The sequence below is a fragment of the Cupressus sempervirens genome, chromosome 8 (genome assembly GCF_028749045.1).
Source record: "Cupressus sempervirens isolate cs-2001-9-10 chromosome 8, ASM2874904v1, whole genome shotgun sequence".
Taxonomy (NCBI): domain Eukaryota; kingdom Viridiplantae; phylum Streptophyta; class Pinopsida; order Cupressales; family Cupressaceae; genus Cupressus; species Cupressus sempervirens.
The window spans coordinates 737929744-737935842 of NC_143125.1; positions in this window are offsets into that span (position 1 = coordinate 737929744).

Below are 6099 nucleotides of genomic sequence, written 5' to 3' on the forward strand. Positions count from 1 at the left end.
TGATGCAAACAACAATGTTAAAAGCACCTGTAATAGTAGAAGCACCATAAAGAAAGTCACTATTCAAGACCTATTGCAAAGTAAACAACAAAGTATGTAGAGTTATAGTATACTCTGGTTCATCTGATAATGTTGCTTCAAGGGAGATGGCTAACAAATTGAAATTGGTTACAAAACCTCACCCTTATCCATATAAGGTATAATGGTTGAAAAAAAGAGAAGAAAACACTTATAAATGAACAAGTGTGGGTGGAATTCAAAATTGGGGAGTACAAAGATAAAGTTTTGTGTGATGTGGCAGAGATGGATGCATCCCACTTCTTCTTGGGAGGCCATGGAAATATCATGTATGTGTTAAACATTATGGAAAAATAAATGTCTACACCATAACCAAGGATGTTGTTGAATATAACATGCCACCTTTACCAAATGAAGGGAAACCTACTACTAATGGGGTGATGTTGGTAGGTGAAAGGAGTGTATGAAAGTCACTAAGAAGAAGGAAACTCCTTTGTTTGCATTGGTAGTTAGACCACAAAAATCCCATTGAAAAATCACAAAGACAATAAAAAATTATTGATGTAGGAAGCAAGGAAGTAAAGGACTTGTTAGGAAAGTATGGAGGGATATTTGTAGGCAGCAAGCCAAAAACATTAGCACCAAAGAGAGACATCATTAATTGTGAGTGACACTTTCAAACAAAGAAACATATAAGATGAGCCCTAAATAGAACAAGGAGATAGCAAGACAAATTGAAGAGTTATTGGTTAAAGGGTTCATTATAAAAAGTATAAGTCCTTGTGTAGTCCTTACAGTCCTAGCACCTAAGAAGGATAGAACATGGAGATTATGTACAGACTTTAATGTAGTTAATAGGATAACTTTTAGATATAGGTTCCCTATGCCAAGGATAGAAGACCTCATGGACTATGTGAGGAAGGAAAACATTTAATCTAAGGTGGATCTCAAAATTGGATATCATCAAATTAGTATCAAGGGTGGAGATGAGTGGAAAACAAGATTTAAGACCCTAGAAGGCCTTTATGAGTGACTTGTGATGCCCTTTGGCTTCTCCAATGCACCTAGCACCTTTATGAGACTTATGAATGAAGTCTAAAAGAATTTCTTGAACAAATTTGTTGTTGTATATTTAGATGATATACTAATATTCAATAAGGATAGGGATGAACACTTGAAGCACTTAGATTTGGTTATGCATAAACTTCATGAGGAGAAACTAATGATAAATCTAGAAAAATGTTTATTCTTGTAGATAGAGTTGATCTTGTTAGGATTTGTGATATCAAGAAATAAGTTGAAAATGGATCCTTCAAAGGTTGAGGCCATCCTCAACTGGCCACCTCCCACCACACCATTAGAGGTAAAAAAAAATTCATGGTATGTGCATTTTTTATATGAAATTTATTAGAAATTTCAGTGGTGTGTGCGCTCCTATGAAGAATACTATAAAAGGAGGGATAAAGTGTGTGTTTTCTTGGACTAAGGAGGTTAGTGATTCATTTGAGTGTTTAAAGAAGAAGATTTTAGACCAACCTATCTTGGTGCTATGTAACTTCTACAAGCTTTTTATAGTTGAATGTGATGCTAGTAACAAGGCCATTGGAGGTGTTTTGAGCCAGGAGGGCCGACCTGTGGCATTCTTTAGTGAAAAGCTCAATGAGGCCAAACAAAAGTATTCAACATATGACCATCAACTCTATGTCATTCCGCAATCCCTTAGGAAATGGAGACATTATTTATTTCCTAAAGAATTTGTTGTATATATTGATAATCATGACTTAAGTTTCTTGAATAGACAATAAAAATGGAACAATAGGCATATGAAGTGGATAGAAGTGTTGCAAGCCTACACCTTCATCATTAAGCATAAAAAAGGAGAAACCAACAAGGTTTCTAATGCATTTAGCAGGAGGAACTTGACATTCCAAGAGGTTCAGTTAGAAAGCATTGGCATCCATGCAATAAAGAACATGTATGAACAAGATGAAGACTTTATGGAGGCATACCAAGTCTGCAAATCCATGGGGGAAAGATATCATACTGATTTCAATGAATATATTTTGCAAAAAGGACTATTTTTCAAAGGTGATCAACTTTATGTTCCCAAGGGATCTATCAGAGAAATTTTTTTAAAAGAGAAGCATTTTGGAAGTTTGGTAGGTCATTTTGGAGTTGATAAGACCCTAGAACAGGTTAGGAGATTCTACTTTTGGCCTAGGATGTAGATAGATATTAGAAAGTTTGTTGAAGGGTATTTTATTTTTCAACAAGAAAAGGGGTATACATCAATTACAAGTCTATACACACCTCTTAAAATACCTCACAAGGCTTGGGATTTAGTAAGTATGAATTTTGTGGTAGGACTTCCAAGAACCAAATCAGGCAGTGATAATGTTTTTATAGTTGTTGACAGGTTTTCTAAAATGGCTCAATTCATAGTCTGTAAGACCACTCATGATGCCTCCCACATAGTAGGTTTGTTCTTCAAGGAGGTTGTTAGACTTCATGGTTTACTTTTATCTATTATATTTGATAGAGATCCAATTCTTTTGGGGCATTTTTGGAGAAATTTGTGGAGAAAGTTAGGAACCAACTTATGTTTTTCATCTACCTACCATCCCTAATTTGATGGTCAAATAGAGGAAGTTAACAAGTCTTTGGGGAACCTCTTAAGGTGTCTTTCAAAGTAGCATGAAACTTCATGGGATTTTGTTTTACCTCAGGCAAAATTTGTCTTTAATGATTTTGTTAACAGAAGTACAAGCCTCACACCTTTTCAGGTTGTGTATGGCACTCATGCAAGGGGTACATTGGAACTCAAGGACATCAAATAAATGGAGAAGAAAAGTGGTCAAGCTAAAGACATTGAAAAGGTCATGAAAGAGATTCATCAACAAGTGTAGGATAGATTGAAGTATTCTTCAATAAAGTGTAAGGAGTAGGGAAATGAGAAAAGGAGGGAAGTATAGTTCAAAGTGTGGGATATGGTGATTGTACACCTTAACAAAGAAATACATCCAAAATAGATGAATACCAAGCTCCAACTGAATAAAATTAGCCATTTCAAGATAGTTAAAAGATGTGACAATAATTATTATCAAGTTGACTCGCCTTTTAACATTAATTTATCTCCTATATTTAATGTTTCTGACATTTATGCTTTCAAGGGTACTATGTCAACTGATGTGGATGTAGGTACACTTGAAGATCCTAAAGAAGTGTTGAAGAAAACCATACCACCTATGTAGAAATCAATATTGGAAACTATTCTAGATAGAAGGATCAACAAAAAAACAAAGAGGCACACATATTATGAGTACCGAGTATAATGGAAGGGGCAAACAACAATAGATGCTACTTGACTGACTAAGAAGTCTCTCAAAGAAACTGGTGTTGATCTTTTCCACTTCACCACTCTAGAGACTAGAGTTCCTTTTCAGCAAGGGACTATGGTGTAGAGCACCTAACCCTCATTCATCAATATATTTTCAATAAGGTCAATAATAAGTTCAAGGAATAGAATGATCTCCCTATGACCCATCCATTTTGTTAAGGACACAAGACCCCTTGGTGTTTTTATAAACCTTGGGCATCACTTGGTACTAATGAGTGATATATTAGTCATTTCATGTCCTTTTAGGTGTGCCTTAGGGGTTTGTAAGCCTAACAAGGTTACTAGGTGTCAATAAAGACTAAATGCAACATTTCTTGCTATAGCGCAAAAATTGCTTAAAAGTTGTCAGCAACTTTTGTAGTTTGCTAAAAAACTATTTTGTTTAGGTATTGCAACAACTCAAAAAATTTGATGGTTGAGCAAAAAAATTGGAAACAACCTATATAGGCTTGAGACATTCAAAAATGGATCAGAGAAGAAGATCCAATTGTAACCCTTCTCCAAATCAATAAAATATTCCTATTTTAGTGCAATTTTTTGATATTTTGCAAGTATAGTATGGGAAACTAAGGGGTGGAGGATGAATTTTGTGATCTAAAAGTTGATACTATTTTTCTAAATTATTTTTGTAGTGGTTTGAAGTTTCCATCTTTTCTTTTGCAAAAGCAATCGAATTTACAAACTTGTTGGTCTGAGAAACATTCAATTTTAGGGTTATGACATTCAAATGGCCCTAACTTGCTGATCCACCAGTGGAATTTCTTCTCCAATTGTATGAAGAAATTTAGGTATGTATACTACAAGATTTTTGTATTTTTGGAATAGGAGTTGAAGGCATTGAATATTGGGAGCAAGCTCTAGGTCAAATATTACCAGGTATTTGACCTATTTTAAGGAGATCGGATTAGATATGGAGATGGAAAGACATTGAGGACTTGATGATCAAAAAAATTTCCCTTCTCTAAGTTAGTGGAACACCTTGGAAGTGGTTTTTTGGTTCTATGCACCCATCCCTAATCTCTTTCTTCAAAACCCAAGCCTAACCTAACTAATTAGGCTTATGGACTTAGTTAGAGTTATGGTATATTGGAATGGATTAAATCTCTTCAATTTTGGACTTTGAGAGAACATGGAAAAGGGTATCTAAAGGTGTTAGTTTTTCCTTAGGTCTTTTAGAAAATTTTTAAGTTATTGGTAAAAATCAAGAATTGGAGACCTAATAGGATTCTAGGTCCTTTCTTGCAATTTGTGTTGTGGGTTGTTGGGAGTGCAACCAATGTTGGATTTTTCTTGTTTGGGTTAGAAGTAAGTATTTTCTAGCCTTTTTTGGAAGTTGTGAGGCCAAGAATAAAAAAATTCTTATTCTACCCAAATTAAGGAACTTATCCATAAGGATTGCTTTGGGGTCATATTTGTGTATGGTGAGTCTTGAAATATTCATAGTGGTTCATTGAAGAGGTATATACTTGTTGGAGTGAAAAAAACCATAATTTCAATCCTTTGAGCACCTTGAGTGTGGTTTTGGAGTTGGGCGTTAATATTGTGCTTCGATTGTTGCTCTCTCTACATCACTCTCATTAGATCTTCTTCTATCCATAGGGTTAGTATTTCTAGACATTCTACTATTCCTTCTATTATTATCATATTTAGGTTTCCTACAATAAATTTCTTTATGACCTATTCCATGATAATTATAATAATAAAAATCCTTAACATGAATAAGTGACTTATTTGTACAATCTCTTTTCATATGACCTATTTCATTACATGAAAAAAACTTACCTCTAAATTCATACCTGGTCTCCTTAGGAGATTCCACTTGCTTTGGTTCATCCAAAATACCAATTTCCTTTTCTTGTCCAACTTCTTTAGGTTTATCAGAAGATTGACTGTATTCAATCTTATCATTAGATATATCTTTTTCTTTGAGATTTGATCTAATCTCAAGTTTCTTTGTAGACATGTTAAATAGATAACCAAGACTAGTCTTATATAAGTAGGTCTCTATATTGACATATAATCATCAAGCTTTTCTTTTCTAAAATAAATATTCTCAAGTTTTTTCTTGCATTGATTTAATTCACCTTTCATAATAGTATTGTACTCATGAAGTTCTTCATGTTCCTCTTTCAATGTTTCAAATTTAGATGTCTTCTTTTCCAAACTTTTTTTGGTCTTAGAATGGTTAATAGGTGTCGAGTGACTTTAATTGCTGAGCAGTATATAAGTGTTGAGTGATATATAGGTGTCATGTAATAGTTGATGTTGAGAAAGATAGAATGCAATAGATGCCAAGCAAGATAGAATAAAATAGGTGCTGAGAAAATTGGGATAGTGTATGTATTGAGCACCAATAGTCTAGTATGTGCCGAGTAACATAGAATCAGCATATGAGTTTGTACCCTCACAAACTCAGATGTAAACCATTTTTGGAGCCGAAATAGAAGGATTTTGAAGGAGAAAAAGGATAATAATGAATCTTTTACATTTCCTAATCAATCAGCATGCAACCAGAAAAAAAATGGAGAAGCATGCAACCAATGAGAAAAATGCAAGGAATAAGTGAGAACTTAAGATTCAATATGGATCATAGATCCATACCTAACCCTAAGTCTTCAAAATGTTTTAAAGGAGGTCAAAAACCCCATTGCATGTGTGGAAGAGAATAGTGCATGGGTAAACTA